The following is a 19588-nucleotide window of genomic DNA, read 5'->3' on the forward strand; positions in this document are numbered from 1 at the left end:
CTAGCTTTGTCTCAGCGCCAGTGTCTGAATTGCATATCATATTCGCTAAGAGTTTATGGTAGCATTACACAGCAGAAACAAAATGACCATTTATGATAATACGAACTTAATCGGAAGAACTTTTTCAGAAACATGTTAATTAACTAGGCAACACAATTTACACATCAACACAACAAACCGTCTGCATAAAATGAAGGATCCTGTATGCATGATATTTTACTTGACAAAGGGTCATGTTACATTGTTGGGTTAGGCATTTTACCAACAGGTTAGGGAGCAAAGGGATGGCTATCTGCCTAGAACATTTCTGCAAGATGCAGGAGACCATCCTAAGTAGAAAGGCTTGCCCTTTTCAAAACACCAATATCCGTCCGCTTTGTTTACCAGTTAAGTTGCTTGTGTGCCCTGAAAAACACACCGAATTATCATGAAACACTAAAGTCCTTGTCTTAGTCCAGTTAATTTCAGATCGCTACTAGGACTCAAGCTATTAGACAAATGGGCAAGTAACACAGAGTTCGAAATTGCTTGAAGCTATTTTAGCTCCCGGTTGTAGCCCAGGAGAGCCTGGTTGGCTTGTTACTAACACCTAACAGGAACTACATTGGACTTCACAGGCCAACTGGTGCCATACAAATGTATCCATAAGACATTAACACTGTGCATTTAGAATGTACATAAAGGAGCATTATGACACATCTACATGACACTTGAAGCATAATGGGTCACATATAATATAAAAGATATAGTTTGCATCTCGTGTTGGAGTTACATTTGTGTTATGCTATAAAATAACTCCTGGTTTCCAGAGATAGCTCCTGCTGGACACTGGTGACTCGGATCCAGTGTTGGGTCATAAGAAAGGACACAGACTCTGTTTTTCATCTCACTAGTGTTTTATTAAATTATATACTGAAAACTCCTGACTTTCCCTACGCTATAAGGCATTCTCCACCTAAAAAATCTAACTGGGTGCTAGTCAGTCATCCGTGAGAATCCAAAACCAAAATGCAGTAACACTGTCCCAAATCTAATCTGCTCTGGCCCTAGCATTATTGAGAATAAATGCAATTTAGAAGAATGACTCCCTTCTCCTATTACGTGGTTCTTCCACCAATTCCAGTTCAAAAAGGTGTTTTTCAAAAACAGTCTTTGGTGATTCTTTTCATCAAATGATATAGTTCACTTGTGGAGTTCGGCAAGGCCCAACCTTAAAATGTATTTGATTGGCCCGTCTCCTCCTTTTAATTTCCCCTTTACACATTGTCCTACCTTTATCTTGACTAGAGCTCACTTGAGAGCTCGAGTAGTGATGCTCAGTCTCTCTTAATATTCTTCCTATTCCAGTTCCACAGGGATGAGTATGAACGTTCCAAGAATAATTCATACTTTCTTCAGATACTTTCAATATTTTCTCTTCACTGGGACGAGTTTGAGTGTTCCATTAATGATTCTCTATATCTTTATATTCACTGGGATGAGTATAAGCATTTCAGTAATTATTATTATTACTTTCTTCCAACTCTCGGAGTGTTTTCTCTTAACTGGGACAAGTAGGAGTATTCCAATAATGCCTATAAGTCTCCTCCCGGGTCTAACGCTTCCCCTGTTACCTAAACTTGCAGGGATAACGTCACGGGGCTCACAAGCATTGGGGACCTTCTTATGTCAGGTTGGCTTTTCTCATCACACATGCACCTATGAACTGATCCTCTGTTTATTCTGCGCTGGTGTCCTTCGTGGTTTCACCGCATGGGGGCATCAGCATTGTGACAGACCTCCTGGTCCACTGCCTTCTGTTAGCAACCTGCCACCACCCGGTCCAGTCTCTGGATGCCTTAGGTCCTCTTCGGTTTCCCACGTCTCCTGGGTTGCTTCATGATAGAAATTAAGCTCTACAGTTACATGCCCGTCAAGGTTTGGACGCTGTGCATCCTGTCCCTCCTCCGCGTAGCTCGAACAGCTGATTTGAACTTTCCGGCTTCTGACTTTGGTATCTCCACCTTCTATTTTAGGACGTTGTCAGGGAACATCCCTGGCAGGCTATCAAAGTTCTTTCTCTCTGTCAAGCTCCTATTCTAAATTCCTCCATTGCGTTTCTTCATCCCAGTACCACATGGGTTTGTTATTGTAGGGGTTTTCAATGCATACTGTAAGAAAGGCATGGTATCAATAGTAGACACAGACACAATTGATACCAGTTTTTGAAAACCTTTATTTAGGTGTTTTTGTTGGGTTGGTAGAATTCCTAACTGGCCCTAACTCTAGAATGGGAGTAGTATCGACCATTAAACAAAATACAAACAAGTCCAAGTCAGTCTAGTCAAAATAAAAAGGCCTATACTAAAAAAAAAAAATAATAACCTTGCCCTCCTTCTCAATTGGCAAATGTGTTGAGAGAATACAAAAGGAAAAATAGTGTCTTAAGAGGAATGTCAGAATGGCTTAGGTAAGAACGTTCCCCGCGTTCAGCAGCGCAGGGTCTCGAGAGTGTCTTAAAAGGTGAGTGGATGGCACAGTTCTATCAGTCTTGCACACTCTGGCTTAATGGTACAATTCAACAGTCTAAGCTTGGGCTTCAAGCTTTTTGGCAGTTCAATTAATTTCTCAGGCTTCGTGCGCCATTCTCATAAACACACAGTTCTACGCTTTTACTTTGCCACAATTTAACACAGACTTCCAATCCGCCGTGCTCGAGCCAGTCTTTCTCTTTGTGGAGGTTCCCTTCCCCACTTTCCTTCACATTTACCTTTCACTCAACCACAGTTTGACAGAGGCTTCCCTCGGCCGGGCTCCAGCCTGCCTTTCTCTTTGCGAGGATTCCCTTCCCCACGTTTTGTATTTATATCTTTCCACTGTCGAAGACTTTTGAAACTGCAAGGCTTTTACGTAGACCTCTCCATGACCACTCCGACCTCTGCTGCGAGAACTCCCACCCGGCCCCTCCCGCGGGCTGGTGCCGTTCCCCTGTGATCCCCCTCTGTGTCCTGGGGGGAAGCTGGGCTGGTGAGGCAGCCCGGGTTGATGCTGCACAGCCCTGAATTCCTGGTGCCGGTCCCACCTAGAGGCGGCAGCCCCTGCAACACCCGTTTCCTGAGTGGTGGGGACGGACCTCCATTGATAGGCGCCCTGCTCCGCGCTTCCTGTCCGCTGCCACCTTGCTGCGGTGTCAGCCCCCCCCCACGTGGCTGGTAGGGCCGTTGTTGTCCGGACCGCACTACCTGAGGCAAACTGCACTTTGGAACAGGGCAGTAAGTGGGCCTGCACATCCTATTTTTCTGCAATCAGTTTGGCGACCCGAGGGTTGCATGGGCCAGTGTCTCCCTCACTGAACTAACTATACTGGACATACTATGCTTCTGGCCCAAAGTGTGCTGTGTCAGGCTGCTGTTACCTGGATCGGAAGGAGGTGGTTAACCCCTGGATTAGAACCAGTGCAGAGCCTGTGCTCTCATGCCTCCGATAGCTCCAGTTGTTACCACAGAGAAGGCTCACGCGTGAGCTGACAGACTGCATGCTTTGGGGGGACCACTCTTCAGGCGAAGAAAGGGACCCATGCTCAAAAACCTTTAACTCCATAATGGGTGCACCTCTGCGGACCGATAAGGGCACCAGAGAACAAGGACCCTCCCCCGTAAACATCAACGCTCAACGGGCGGTGTCGGTGGACCGCCAGGATCCTGAGTACCCCCTGCGCACATGTCAGGGGACAGTTGACGTGTGCCTCTGGCCTTGTTGTGCCACAATTACATACTCTATTCTGGGGCCTTCCAGATCTGTGGCAGGGCAGTCGCTGGCGCTCCCCTCGTCTGCCGTACTCTACATAACACCGGGTTGCCCCTGTGGCTCTGTAAGTACGCCTCAATGCCTGGGCCCCCCGTATCTGCACAGGATAGCACACCATGGTGAATTCTAAGAAACAGGGAAAATTGGACCAATTCACCAGGATGGAGGCAATGGCGCCGCCCCCAGCAGTGCAGCCCAGACCCTCGTAGCTGGATGTCGTGGCCCTTAACCATACTCTACTGTCCCTTAAGACCAGCAGCAGATACTCCCTGGGTACGAAGATACACGCCCTAATGAGCAAAGTGGATATATCTGCAATCCAGATCGATAAACTGTGTGGGCGGAGACCAGAATTAGTGAGGGAGAGGACAAAGTGTCGGTCCTATAGCGGAACGTCTCCATTCTACACCAACTGTCAAGAAAATACCAGCTAAGAATGACGACTTGAAGGGATGCTCTCGGCGGATCAACTTGCAAATTCTCAGTGTGCCCAAGTCTACTCCACTGGTAACATGGAGCGGTTTGTCAAAGTGCTGGCTGATCCTCCAGTCTCCAAAAGGTTTCTTGTGGAAAGAGCACACCGCTCCCTGGTGGATAGGCCCCCACCGGGAGCCGCCTAACGCCCCATAATCGCTCGGATCTTCAACTACTGCGAAAGGGATGTCCTACTGAAATCAGAGAAAAGGGAGAGGTACAATGGCATTCTGCGACAATCTGCCTGTTCCCCGATTTCTGCCCTGAGGTGCAGGAACAGAGGAGAAACTTCCAATCGGCCAAGAATATCCTCCGTCGGAAAAACATCTGATATGCAATGATGTTCCCGGCTAAACTCCAGGTGATGCACATGGGGAAAGTATCCTTTTTTACAACACCTGAAGCAGCTGAAAGGTTCGCACAGGAACTGCCCGACCCACGATCTCAGGACCATGATCCATGATCCAATACACACTCCTCATCATATGCAATGCCAGTACTTGCCTCTTGCAGTACGCTCCTCGTTACCGCAGCCACTGCAGTTGCTGTTGGTTACTTGGTTGTTTTCTGGGAATCTGTGGGTGGGGGTCACTCCTGGTATGTTTAGGTTTCTGGCATGGGTGGGGTGGGCAATGGGGTGTTTGATGAAGGTGGTTGGAGGAGCACACTTGTGGGCTCATTTAAGGGTGTAGAATCGAGCGGGCTAACATGGCGGTTCTCTCCCCTTTGGGCATTCTGACCCGGTCCATGTATTCATGTTCACACATCCACAGCGGTGGGCACGATGGGGGCGAATTATATCTCAGTGATGACATGTAATATACGGGGGTTTGCCAATAAGAAAAAAAAAGACTTATTGCTAATTGTGCGAGGAATCACAGTGTCAATGTTCTGTGTCTTCAAGAAACACATTTACCCGAAGACACCAACCCTCCAACGCTACCAGGCTGGGGGTGCACAGGTATGGGTCCTCCTTCACATCACACTCTAGAGGGGTAGCCACCTATATACACCGCTCAATGGAATTTAAGTTGTATGCACACGACAGGGGCACGGAGGGCCGGTTCCTACTGTTGGCTGGGGAAACCCAGGGGCTGAGAATCCTCATTATAAATATATACGCTCCCAATACCGACAGTCCCAAATTATTCTGGAAATGTGCCTCCTGCCTGCATAAATATCCTCCTTATGAAACAATATCGGAGGGAGATTTTAATGTTGCACTTTCTCTAGACATGGACAGGTCCGCAACGACTCAAACAACCCTTTACCAAGGCAGCACAGACCTGGCTAGACATAGCTAACTACCATGCACTGCACAACATTTGGCGGTCCATGCACCCGAATAAACGAGAATATACTTTCCATTCTGGGGTTCACAGTAGCTCATCTAGAATAGATTACGTGGTGCACTTCTCCTGCGCTACCACACAATACCACAGAGAAAGTGACGTTGTCCCTGTACGACCTGAGGGGATTGGTGAGGGGGAGGGGGAGGGGGGCCTCACCCGACGCCCCGGTCCGAGATACAGCCAGTGGAAATTACTTGCAAAGCCTGGGAACACCTGGGGCGACTGACAGATACAGCTGTCTGTCACTCCCCCGATCTCCCAGTTTATGCAGTGGTGAGGGGAATCCTGGTCACACAGGAGAGGGTCTTCCGCCAACACTTTGAGTGACTTAGGGTCTACAAATTGGGGGATCTCATAGTGAAGGGTAAATTCATCATATGGGATGCCCTAAAAAAGAGGGGCGACTGGAACACAATTACAATGCGATTATACTATCGGTTACGGGCCGTGTTTCAATCTACAAAAAAAGGAAGAAGGCGCGCCTCTCTAGAAAGAACATGGCATGATAACATGTTCTGTGGTTTTTTTCTCCACTTTGAGAGTTCCCAGCCATCGCTTTTTGCTCACTGTACTGTTCACAAAGGAGGAATAGCCATTTGCATATCAGTCTTTGGCCCGTGTTTTAATCTAAATGTTCAGATTATCCCAAGGCAACCACCCCCCCCACCACTCCTTCAATATGTATCTCAAACTGGGTGTGCTACGAAACCAGTCTCCTCTATATACAAAATCATTAGCTCCTTGAAAACCCCCCCATATACACACCTATAGAGCCCAATGGAGGAGGCGTTGGGTAAGGGGCTTGCAGATCCCCAGTGGAAACTTATTTGCATGCAAACAAAAGGCCTGTCCCTGAATAACTGACTACACCGGACACATTTTAAATTTCTACACTACTCCCCTGGCAAGATTACACCATTTTTACCCAAATAGATCCTCTTCATGCTATAGATGCCACAAGGAGGGAGCAGACTATTTTCATGTGGTTTGGGCATGTCCCTGTATACAGCAACTTGGGGGAGGTGGAAAAAGCAGTAGTTGAAATGCTACCTACCCCGCAGGAGTACTCGCCGGAGTTGTGGCTTCTGGCTCTGATAGACGGCCCCGGGCCGAGAGGATGTTTCTTGGCATGGAATCAGTGGTGGCCAGATCGCTCATAGCCAGGACCTGGTGTAAGCGGAGTGGCCCGAACTTGCGGGCCTGGCTGAATTGCATGAACATGTGCGAGTTGAGAGAAACTGCGTATGCGTTATTGCTACCAGCCAGTAGCAGACCTCTAGACTATTGAGCCCCGCCCTCAGATCATAAAGGTCTAAGAACATTGTGGACACTGGCTCCCAATGAATGAACTTGTAATGTCAACCCTAACAGATCACTAACTAATGTTAATGTCTGTGCACTGTAAATAACTGTACCGAGCCCCTCATCGAGACCGATCCATTGATGTAACAAATGTTGGTAATGTTTGTACCCTTATATACACCCTCAGTAGTAGCTCACGGAAAGCAGCGTTTGGGTTGTTGGGTGGGACGGGGCAGGTGAACGGGCCTTGTGGTCCCGGGGTGGGAGTTTTGTTTTTACTTATTGTATCAAAAACGAATAAAAACAAGTTAAAAAAACAAAAACAATCAACAATTGTCTCTTCGTTAAACCTGCCCTTCTTTGGCTTAGGCAATTCTTGTTGTTGTTGTTGTCTTGCATCTTCGTTATTCTGAGTATAATGGTTACAATCATTCTGCAGTATGGTTTGATCTTTATTTTGGCAATGATGGTAATAGTCTTTCTGAAGGTTTGCCCTTTCTGCTTTGGTTGTGATCTTTCTACGCTTTCTTCTCTTGCACGGTTTCCTGCTGCACGACCTTTGCACTTCAGGTTTTCATCTTCAAAGACCGTCTCAGGACCGAAATCCACTTCAAACCCAGCGGCGGCTCCAGCATCTTTGTTTTTCTGCTTCTGCTAATGCAACTTGCAACTACTACTACTTCTTCTGCTTCTCCTCCTTGTGGCCTGCACCTGAAGGGGCTTTAATCAAAAGACCCGCTCAGCAGTGGGCCACTAGGAACTCTAGACTGCATACCGCAGTTCTGTGCCTCTGAGCCCCTCATCCCAGTACTTTTTTTTAAATTAAACAATTTTTATTTTAACCAAACAACCACAACCATGTACACTTTTAATAATCACAAACTGATATAAATAAATGCTTAACAACTTCCCTCCCCAACTCCCAACTCCTGGTTCCCTCCCTTTGGGCCTACCCTATACTTCTAATCACGGTCACTCTTCTGTCAGCGCCACTTAGTCTGTGGCTACGTATTGGCCTTCAGGGGTCTCCCCAAGATCCTGAGTATCATGTACAGAGGCGGCCAAATCTGCTATATGCTGTTTCCACACATCAATTCCTCTTACTCCTAGTTCCTCCTCCTTGCTGGATGCTTCTGACCAAACCACTGTTTCCACATTGGCCCATTTTATCAGATTCCCCCACCATACTTGCGCTACCGGTCTCGCCAATGCTTTCCACCCCATTGCTATTATACTTTTCGCCATGATGTACACAAAGTCTTTCAGCTTACTTCATGTTTAACCCGCTTGGGTCTCGGGAAGCACCCAAGCAGACAGGCTTTTGGAGAGTCTACGCCTAACGTGATCCCAGCATTCACCAGAAACTGTGCCGCCTGGTTACCAGTCTGATTAAACCTGCCTATTTTGTACGGAGTCATATATGCTCCACGCGTCACATACAGCTGGATCTGCTGGAATCTTGCGTTTTTCAATACCTTCTTATGACACCTTTTCACTCTGTCCCATTCCCCATCTGATAGTGGTGCTCCGCCTCCCACTTCCATTGACTTGATCTATTTCCCCTCCCACTGCAGACATCAGTAACTCGTATATACGTGAAATTTCATGTCCCCCTTCCGATTCATCATGTGCGTGTTGGGATCTGGCCATCTCAATTTCAAGCCTTTCAGCAGCCTAACGCATGTGATGTACTAACCATTATGTATCCCAGTATCTAGAATCAGGTCTTCGAATCTCTGGGTATTTCCTTCTTTAAGCACATCTCCTACTGTGGCTAATCCCATAGGTTCCCAACTCGTCCCCTCATCCCAGTACTTGGAGCATAATGGGACTTGAAGCCCCCAATGTTCCGATTACTTTTTGTATTAAAAGATTTCAAGTCCAATCTTATTTAATTCACTCTGTTCATTGAATAAACTCCTAGGGGGGGATTTTAGAGGAGGTAATGGTTGATTCTTAACTTCATAGCTCAAACCCAAGGGAAAACCATAAGTATCAGAAGCTAGGGTATCAATGCTCTGGTTCTTATATATATATGAACAAGTTACTTTCTTACCTGGTAACGTTCTTTCGATGGGATGTTCCGACGACGTATTCCATATCTATGACAGGTAATCACCACAGCTGTGCTGCTTCTGAACATTTTCGGCATCCTGTGTCGATACGCTGTCCTTGAGGGCCTCCGTCGAGCTGACGTCACCGGATGTTTTAATTAGGACGCACAATGCCCGTAGCCTCAGTTGTAGTTTTTCCCAGAACGTGTGGCACCAATCTTCTGCCAGTATGACCACAGAAAGCCTTGCGGAAACGTAAGCTGCAATCGCATAAGAAATTCTGTAGCGGGGCAGGCTGGGAGGGTACAATATGGAATACGTCGTCAGAACATCCCATTGAAAGAACGTTACCAGGTAAGAAAGTAACTTGTTCTTCGAGGGGATTAGTTCCTCCGACGTATTCCATATCTATGACAGACTCCCAAAGCAGTACCAAAATATGGAGGAGGGAAAAGAACTTAGAATTCAGAAATTTAGAATGCCCAATTAAATTGCAGAGTAAAGGACCGCCTTGCCAAAGGCCAGATCCTGCCCATGGATAGAATCTAAAGAGTAGTGTCATACAAAAGTATGGACCGAAGCCCATGTGGCTGCTTCACAAATGTTACGAATAGGAGCAGTAGAGGCAGCCATACCCCTAGTAGAATGGGCCCTTAAGCCTACCGGAGGGTCCTTACCCGCCAAGCGGTAACATTCAGAAATTGCCAAGATAATCCATCTAGACAAAGTCTGCTTAGTAACAGCTTGTCCCAAACGCCTTCCAGCGTATCCTATAAATAGCTGATCGTCCACTCTGACCCGGGACATTCATGAAATGTAGAAACTTAAAGCTCTCCAAGGATCCAACCTATGGAGCCTCTCCTCTTCCTTACCAGGATGCGGAGGAGGATAGAACGCTGGAAGAATTACCTTCTGGCTTAAATGAAATTCCGACAACTTTCGGAAGAAAGGAAGGACGAACCCCAAGGACAACCCTGTCCTTATGAAACACCGTGAAGGGTGGCTTAACAGAAAATGCCTGCAACTCACTCACTCTGCGCGTGGCTAAGTAGCCATGTAGTAGGACGTGTCCGGTGAGAGTTCCCACAGATCCGCCCATAATCCTGTGGAAAACCGTGCATTAATTGGATCATACAGCCTAATACGCAGAGGCCCGTGTAGATGAAACAGCGGAGCATGCATGGGGGAAATAAGACTAAGCTTGCTGGATTGGTTGTTGCAGTCGGAGTAAGTTCGCTGGTGCCCGCGGCGAACAAAAGGGAAAATGGCCACCGCCTAACAAGCCGGGTTACAAAGGAGTGTCCGGCCAGATCGAGGACCATGGACTCTCCGGAGGCTGTATGTGGAGGGGCCCGAAACGGCTGGGATGTAAGCCAAGTGTGCGGAATGGGGGGTCAACGTGAGAAGGCCCAGGGCAGAGCTGGGAAACATCATCATGAAAGTAACGTGCCCATTACAAAGGACATGGAGAAGGAAGGCATCGGGGGGCTGGTAGTAAGTCCCCCACGACTAAGGGCTACGTGCATTGGGGTTGATGCGGTCGGGCCGGAGTTAGTTCGCAGGAGCCCGTGGCGAACAAAGGGGGAAAATGGCCGCCGCCTGACAAGCAGAGGAACCAAGGCAGGACCTGCCTGAGCGCAGACCATCGGATCCTCCGGAGGCGCAATGTGCAAGGGCCCGGAGCGGGCGGGATGCAAGCTCAGTGAGCGGAACGGAAGAAGGCCCGGAACCCTGACCCGGGGCCCAAGACCGGCAATGTTGTGTTAAGCCTAAACGCATGACCTGACCCTGCCTGGAGGAACTATCGGAGGCTGACACACGTATCCAAGCCACTGTATCGGGGTGCGAGAACTCGGATTGCTGCAGAGCATTGTGCAGACGCTCACACAAGTGGACATATGAGACGGTCGCCTGCCTGAAATATTCGGTGAGCGGGCACGTCCATAAACTGCATCCGGAGGTAGGAACTGCGGCCAATAAAAAGAAAAGTGACTAGCCCCACGAGAAGGACCAGGGCGGAGCTAGGAACATTAACACGAAAATAACATGTCCATTACAAAGGAGGTGGAGAGGGAAGGCATTAAGAGGCGGGTAGCACACCCATCATGACTAAGGGCTACGTGCACTGGATACAGAGGCCAAGGGAAGGAGACACCCCCTGGCCTATACAGGAGGTGGACAGAGTGGCAGAACGAAGCGCGCCTGGCAGAGATTTCCGCAAAACACCACCCAAGACAAGGCGGAGTCCGCGACCCTGCGGGACCCGAGGCTAATACAAGCTGGGCCAGCGCTCGCACCCGGGTTAACTTAGCTGCACCTGGACAGTCTGTGTGGACAAGAATTACCCAAGCACGATTACACAGCCCACCCCAGGAGCGGATCTGGCAGTAAAGGGACACTCCTAACACAGTCAGCCCGGGCCCGGCTATCAACTGTGGTCTAACACGACAGAGACTAGAAGACACATACTGTGGAGCCCACATTCATAAGCTCAGAAATATCAAGATGACCAACAAATTGCCTAGAGCGAAGGGCAAGCAACCCACGCTCAACGAATATGCCAGAACACTGCCGGGGGCAAAAGGGGCCAGGAGCAAAGACAAAACCCTCCCTGGGGACACAGACATTGTGGGTAAAGACCAGGAGATCCTGGCTGCAATTGCCTACTTGAAAGTGGCCTGGGAAACCAAACTGGGCTTGGCCATGAACGAGCTGAAGGCGGCACTGGAGCTCAAAGTCGGGGCGGTACAGGAGAAGGTGAATCTCCTCAGGCAAGATGTCAGGGTGCTGGCAGAACGCACAGGTGACCTGGAAAAGGAAGTGGCCTCGAATACAGCCGCATGAGCAGTCCACAAATCTGAGCTCCATGCCATGGTACAACGTGTGGGCAATCTGGAAAGCAGGTTGGAGGAGGCGGAAGAACGCGCCCGGAGGAACAATATACGTATTGTTGGATTGCCTGAAGGAGCCGAGGGACCCAACCCTACGGAGTACATCGAATCAATGCTGCTGCAGGAGATAGCCAGATGAGTGCTGACCCAGGGGTTCGCTGTGGAAACGGCGCATAGGGCTCTGATGAGGAAGCCACCACCGGGAACCCCTCCGAGGCCAGTGATAGCTAAGATCCTGAACTATCGTGACCGGGAAAAAATCCTTGAGTATTTCCGGAAGGGCGGTATGATACAAAGAGCGTCAGCAAACATAATCGCATACCCGGATTACACCATGCAGGTGCAACGCCGATGCATGAACTTTGGGGCCGTGAAAAGAAGACTGCGGGAAGGAGGTTACAGGTATATGCTGAACTACCCGTCAAAGCTGAAAGTATTCCACAAGAGCAGAACATTGTTTTTCGAGACCCCGGAGGATGCCACAGAATGGCTGGACATGCAGAGCTGTCCCCAAGAATCGAGTATTCAGAAGGAAGACGGCACAGATAAGTAACATGTGACCGTGGCACCTAGGGTGTCGCAGTCCAAGACATTGGGACTTGAATATAGCACAGGACATATCCTGTTGGAAGTGAGCGACCAGGGATATATATACATACATGATCCTTGAGCACGGGATACTTAGTATAGGTGTGGGAGCCTTTCGGAGTCAGACCTCATACCCCCACAACAAATAGATCAGTTAGGTCACCGGTAGACCAGTGACACCCTGCAGGGTTCCTGACCTCGGCATTCCAAGGCTGGACCAAATGCGGGGGAGCCTGAGATCCAGGGATGGAGCTGGCCATCAGTTTGGGCGGGAAGGGGTTGTGTGCAGTGGTTTATAGTTGGGGAGGTTTTGTTGGGAGCGGGAGGGGAATGAGCCCAATCTTGTGTCAAATCAGGCAGGAGGGGGAAACTGGGAGGGGAGGCGGGACAACCCACAGATGGCGTTGGCTAGCCTTAGAGCGGTGACCTGGAACGTCAGGGCCTCAACAGCTATTTGAAGCGGAATAAAGTAATGATATACCTAAGGAGGCTGAAGATTGACATAGCACTATTACAGGAAACCCACCTCACTAGGGAGAAGTTGGAGGTGGTTAAGAGAAAGTAGAGAGGGTGTACCACGGGAGCCACATACTCGGCTTACGCGAGGGGGGTCATAACATGGGTAGCACCGCAAGTACCATTTCAACTGCTTCAGACCACAATAGACCCAGAAGGGAGAATGACAGTGGTGTGGGGAATGCTGGAAAACAGGGAAGTGAGCATCATAAATGTATATGCCCCTAACCAAGATACAGCGGCCTACTTTAGGACCCTATATGGCAAAATCGGCCCCGTATTGGGCGGCGTGATCTTATGGGGAGGGGACTTTAACTGTACACTAAATCCTAAAATGGATAGATTAGATGGTAAACCAGACAGACCCACTCCGGGCACAAAGGCATTACAGGTCCTGCTGAGAGACTTTGGACTCGAAGACATTTGGAGACAGCCACACCCAGCAGATAAGCAGTATTCACATAACATGCACACGAGGCTGGATTACATGTTTGCTGCTTCGGAGCTGGTAGGAGAAGGAACAAGTTACTTACCTGTAACTGTTGTTCTCCAGCATGGGTCTGGCATGGATTCACATGCTCATGAATATTCCCCGTCGTCAGGCTGGGAATCCTCGGTAAAGAAAAAATCAGTATCAGTTTTGTTTCTGATCTGTCTTTCGTAGTAGTAACCAATCACTGATCTCTGCGTCATACTGACCACAGCCAATGACTGCCCTCTACCTAAGCCCCGCCTCTGGCAGCCATCTTCAGATTTGGTAGCACATTAAGCAATTCTTACCTCCTCACCAGGCTCACCTTAGGCGAACAGGTTGCGCAGCACTGCTTGGCCGACCCTGGACTCCTCCCTGGAATCCCGATCGACGCAGTAGAATTTCGTGAAGGTGTGCGTCGACCTCCACGTAGCAGCCCTGCAGATGTCCAGCAAGGGCACACCAGATAGGAACGCCGTGGTAGCTGCGATCGCTCTGGTGGAATGGGCTCTCGGACGGCCAGGCAGCGGTCGGTTTGCCAACCGATGACAGTACATGATACAGCCGGAGAGCCATCTGGAAATGGAGGCCTTTGAGAGAGCCTTCCCTTGATTGACAGGTCCAAAGTTCACAAAAAGTTGTGACGTCTTCCGAAAACACTTCGTGCGGTCCACGTAGAACTTCAGCGCTCTAGCCACATCGAGCGAGTGCAAAGTCCTTTCAGCCGGCGACGAAGGCGACGGGAAGAAAACAGACAACACCAAGGGTTCGTTGAGGTGGAAGTCCGACGGCACCTTGGGCATGAAGGAGGGGTGCGTCCTGAGCACTACCCTCGTGTCGTGAAAAGTCAAGTACGGGGGCTTGCAGGAAAGGGCCTGGATCTCTCCCACTCTTCGTGCGGAGGTGATGGCCACAAGAAACGCTGTTTTCCACAACAAGAACTTCAACGGAGCCGAGTGCAGAGGCTCGAACGGAGGTCCCATGAGCTTGGTCAGCACCACGTTGAGCTCCCACGCCGGGGCCGGAGCCTTCACCGGCGGGAACGATCTGAACAGTCCCTTCATGAATTCTTTCACCAGACGATGAGACCAAAAAGACGTCCACCCCGTGGTTCTGGTGTATCGGGAGATCGCAGCAAGATGAATCTTGATGGACGCGTGCGCCAGTCCAGCCTTGGCCAGCATCAGAAGGTACAGCAGTACCTGGGGAGCCGTAACCCGCAGAGGGTTAATCTTCTGTGCGTGGCACCAGACAGAGAACCATTTGTGTCCATAGCATTTAAGAGTTGAGGACGCCCTGGCCTTTGCAAGAACCTCTCTGCAGTCGGCCGGTATGTCGTATCCTCCAAACTCTAACGCTGCAGGAGCCAGGCCTGCAAGTTCAGCGACTTCGGGTCATGATGGAGGATGGCGCCTCCTTCCCTGGAGAGAAGATCCGCGTCCACTGGCAGCTTGATTGACGGGGACGCTGACAAGTCCAGAATGTCCGGGAACCATATCTGCCTCTGCCACGCAGGTGCGACGAGGATCATCCTGCACCGTGACCTCTTGAGCTGGTTGATGAGCCGGATCAGCAATGGCAATGGAGGGAACGCGTATAGAAACAGGCCCTCCCAGGGGAACGAGAAAGCATCGCCCATGCTCCTCGGCTGGGGAAACCTGCTGGCGAACCTCCGGCACTTGGAGTTCGTCGCCGTCGCGAACAGATCGATCTGGGGAGTGCCTGTAACGCTCACCTGACTCCCACGGGGGCACTGGCCTGGTTCGCGCTGCTGTGACCTTGTCTAAGGTGATGCGCAGGGTTCCGAAGACGGACTGGACCGGGCCCCAGATCTGGCTTGTTTGACTCGCAGAAGTATCCTTCTGTAGGTGAGAATAGGGGGTTAACTGTCTGCGGGGTAATGCAATCGGCCTCCCACTTACCCCTCGCACCCTCCTCAAAACCCTTCTGTGCTTCCCCGTAGCGTCTCACCTTAGGGTCTGGAAGGACGAGCTCTCCATCCTGCTTCTGCTGCAGGGGCGCGTTGGTATCCAGTTACGTCACTGGATTTTCGGATGGGTGAGAACCAAACTTGCTTGGCTTCCAGGTAAGTTTTTCTATAAGTGGTTCCCCTTGTGTCCATGCATTAATGTTCTAATGCTAGTGTCTTTTTCCCGATAGGGGCCGGGGTACGGAATGCCAGGGAACAGGCACCGACCCGAGGTGAGCGGTGAAATCCTTGTGGAAATCAGGTAAGTCTTTAATGAGTGTTTTGGTAATGTCTTTTCATTCACTCATTAACGCTGATGTCTTTTTCCCCTTAGGGTCCGGGGTCCGAAAATGCCTGGATGCGGCGCGGACCCGAAATGAAAAGGGAATGACCCAACAGGTAAGTCTTGACATGGAGTTTTAGCTTCCCTTTTCCCTTCTTTCTCTCACCTTTGTTCTTGTCTTTTTCTCCCTAGGCGCGGGGGCGCGACTGCGAATCCGGATGGTCGCTGCTGAATATGGAGTCGCCCTGTAAAGGTGAGTAGAATGCGGCGCTGCAGCGATCGATGCGATGTGCTTTTAAAAAGAAATGTCTTCCTTTTCAGGATTGTCAGCGAAATGTCTCTGGGATGCAGATTTAGCAGGTGAGGCCTTTTCCTTCTTCTGTTCTCTTGTTCCCTTCCTTTGCAGGTGATTCAGGATGCTGGCAGGTGTGGCAGAAGTCAAGATGCAGGAGCAGACACGGTGAGGGTCCAGCTGCTAGATGCAGAACAACGCGAAGCACGTGTGGCTGATCGGGTGTGGTTTAAATAGCCTTGGAAGAAGTTCCTAGAATGTGTCCTTCCTCCAGTCAGGTATGTATCCTTCCCCGACCACGCCCGGGTGGTAAATGAGTCCCACAGGTAAAGTAGTTCCTTTCAGGCCTCAAGGAGGCCGGGGTTCTGCAGCATGGTCTGCATCAGGTAAGTGCACCCAAACACTTTCATAATGAGCCTGGCGCCTATGGTGCCAGGACTGACGTTTTCTATGAGCCTGGCGCCATAGGCGCCAGGACGCTGTCCAAAGGGCCCCTTATAAGGGGTTGCTGGGACCTTCCCCGGGGACTTGATGTCCGCTTTCGGGGACACAGGGCCTGAGCCGGCTCCCCGGGAGCGGGCATCGTGACAGCACTCCCCCCCTCCCCCCCAAGGCCCCTCCCAAGGTTGTTCCCTCCGGGAGTTTTGGTTTGTTTGGGAAGAGTCGGTGGAATTTCCTGACTAATCGAGGTGCATGCACATGGTCACTGGGTTCCCACGACCTCTCCTGAGGTCCGTACCCCTTCCAATCAATTAGGTAGAAAAGCTTTGACCTAAACATTTTTGAATCTAAAATGTTCTTCACTTCGAATTCGGGTTCCCCATCTATTTGAATAGGTTCTGGAGGTTTGAGTAGTCGGGTTCCGGGGACCACTGGTTTCAGAAGTGACACATGAAAAACAGGGTGAATTCGCATATTAGCTGGTAAATCAAGTTTAACCGCTACTGGGTTAATTATTGCCGTAATAGAATAAGGTCCCAGATATTTTGGGTTAAAAGTTCGAGCCCTTTGAGCGGTAAATGTCTGGTAGCTAACCACACTTGATCCCCAATCTGATACGGAGGTGCTTCACTCCGATGTAGGTCAGCATTCTCCTTGTATTTTCTCTTGGCTTGTTGTAAATGCGTGGTTGCCTCTTTGAAGGCTCGGGTAATGGTAGAATGCAGATGTTCTACTGCGGGCACTCTGAGGTTCTGAGGTGAGTCGAGGTTTGAGGTTCGAGGGTGATGTCCAAACAAGGTATAAAAAGGACTATGGCCAGTTCCAGAGTGTACCGAATTATTATATGCGTATTCGGCTATCCAAAGAATGTCTTTCCAGTTGCTTTCAGATTGCTGTAACATACACCGTAAGCACTGCTCAAGGGTCTGATTTGTCCTCTCGGTCTGACCATCGGTCTGAGGGTGGTGACTGGTCGATAATCTTACGTCGATTTGTGCCATTTGACAACATTTGCGCCAGAAGTGGGAAATTAATTGGCTTCCTCGGTCAGAGATTAGTATAGATGGGAATCCATGTAGCCGAACAATATTTTCGAGGAATTCTTTGGCTAGGACAGAAGCTGAAGGTAAACCTTTCAAAGGAATGAAGTGGGCCATTTTGGAAAACAAATCCACAATTACCAGAATGGTATTGTATCCCGAACAAGGAGGCAAGTCCGTAATAAAATCCATTGATAGGGTGTGCCAGGGTGCTGGCGGAATGTCTAGAGGTTGAAGGAGACCGGCTGGTCTTTTCTTTTGACCTTTATTTTGGGCGCAAACACCACAGGACATCACAAAAGATTTAACATCTTTTCGCCAAGAGGGCCACCAGAATTGTCGTTTCACCTTTTCCATTGTCTTGGCAATACCGGGGTGTCCCTCTATTAATGTATCATGATAACCTGAAATAACTAGTTCGTGTAAATCCTTGTGCGGCAGGAATAAGCGTCCTTGGTAATAAGGTAAACCATTATCTATGGTAAAGTCTGATCCCTTTTGTATCCAATTCTGTAGGACTGTAGGGTCCAGGAGTTGTTTCACTCTGACTTGAATGTCTTCAAGCGTCTGTAACTAAGTCATGCCTAGGATTCTCTGTTCGGGAATTATCGGTACTGGTTCTGAGTTTGTATCAGATTCTCCCATTCCAATTCGGGATAAGGCGTCTGCTTTGCCGTTCTTGTAGCCAGGTCGATAGGTAATCACGAAATCAAATTCAGCGAAAAACAAAGCCCATCGGAGCTGCCGTGATGACTGAGCCTTGGCGGTTTTCAAATACTGTAAATTCCGGTGATCAGTGATCACCGTGATGGTATGTCGAGCGCCAAGCAGGTAATGCCGCCAGGCTTTAAAAGCGGACTTTATGGCTAACAGTTCTTTGTCAGTGATTGCGTAATTAATCTCTGGTGCCAAGAATTTTCTGGACCAAAATGCTACGGGATGCAGTTGGTTGGTTTCAGGATCTCTTTGAGACAGAACTGCTCCATGGCTAGGCTGGATGCGTCAGTTTCAACGACATACGGGAGATCTGGACGTGGGTGTTTCAATATAGGTGCGGAGGTAAACTTAGCTTTTAAATCCTGGAAGGCCTGCTCGGCTTCTTCAGACCATTCAAAACGTTTATTTTTCCTCAAGAATGCAGTAATGGGTTGTACTATGCGTGAAAATTCCGGGATAAACCTGCGATAGAAATTGGCAAAGCCGAGCATGCTTTGAACCCCTTTTACAGAGCTAGGTGATGGCCATTTGAGGATGGCATTCACTTTTCTTGAGTCCATTCGGACTCCTTTGGGTGTCAGGATGAAACCGAGAAACTCAACTTCTGTGGTATGGAAAACACATTTCTCCAGTTTAGCAAATAGTTTGTGTTGGCGCAGTTTTTCCAGAACTGCCCTAACGTGTTTTCTGTGATCCGATTCCGAAGAGGAGTACACTAGAATGTCATCGATATAGACGACAACACAAACATCGATGAGCTCCCGAAGGACATCATTCATGAAGAATTGGAAGGCAGCAGGCGCATTGCACAACCCGAAAGGCATTACCTGGTATTCGAATAATCCATATTTTGTACGGAAGGCTGTTTTCCATTCGTCGCCTTCTTTTACTCGCACCAGATGATATGCCCCCCGGAGATATAACTTGGTGTATATGCAAGCGTCCTTCACCTGGTCAAGGAGTTCATGAATCAGAGGCAGAGGATAACGGTTTTTAACCGTTATCTGGTTCAATGCGCGGTAATCGATACAAGTTCTAAGGTCGCCTTCTTTTTTAGGCACGAAGAACAAAGCCGAGGATGCCGGGGACTTTGACGGGCGAATAAAACCATTGGCGAGGTATTGATCCAAATATTGTCTCAAATGCAGGTTCTCAGGTTCGGTAAGGGCATAAATCCTGCTACAAGGGGGTTGTGCACCGGGCACCAGATCGATTTGGCAATCGTACGATCGGTGAGGAGGTAACGTGTTGGCCTGTTCCTTTTGGAAGACGTCCTGAAAGTCCTGGTATTCCGGAGGTAATTGCATGGAAGCAGAGGTTACAGATGCTAGATTAATCTTCAGGTTTTCTGGGTAGCATGTTTGTGCACAATCCGGGAAGGTTATTCTCTTAGCTCGCCAATCAATTTGAG

General features: G+C 49.2%; 1 protein-coding gene across 4 annotated transcripts in view; it reads right to left on the reverse strand.

The window, feature by feature from the left end:
- Positions 1-19588, reverse strand: part of HERPUD2 (HERPUD family member 2) — a 1113814-nt gene that overhangs the window by 591465 nt on the left and 502761 nt on the right. The gene's annotated exons all lie outside the window — the stretch shown is intronic.

Source organism: Ambystoma mexicanum, chromosome 5p, assembly GCF_040938575.1.
Source record: "Ambystoma mexicanum isolate Mex_15411 chromosome 5p, UKY_AmexF1_1, whole genome shotgun sequence".
Classification (NCBI taxonomy): domain Eukaryota; kingdom Metazoa; phylum Chordata; class Amphibia; order Caudata; family Ambystomatidae; genus Ambystoma; species Ambystoma mexicanum.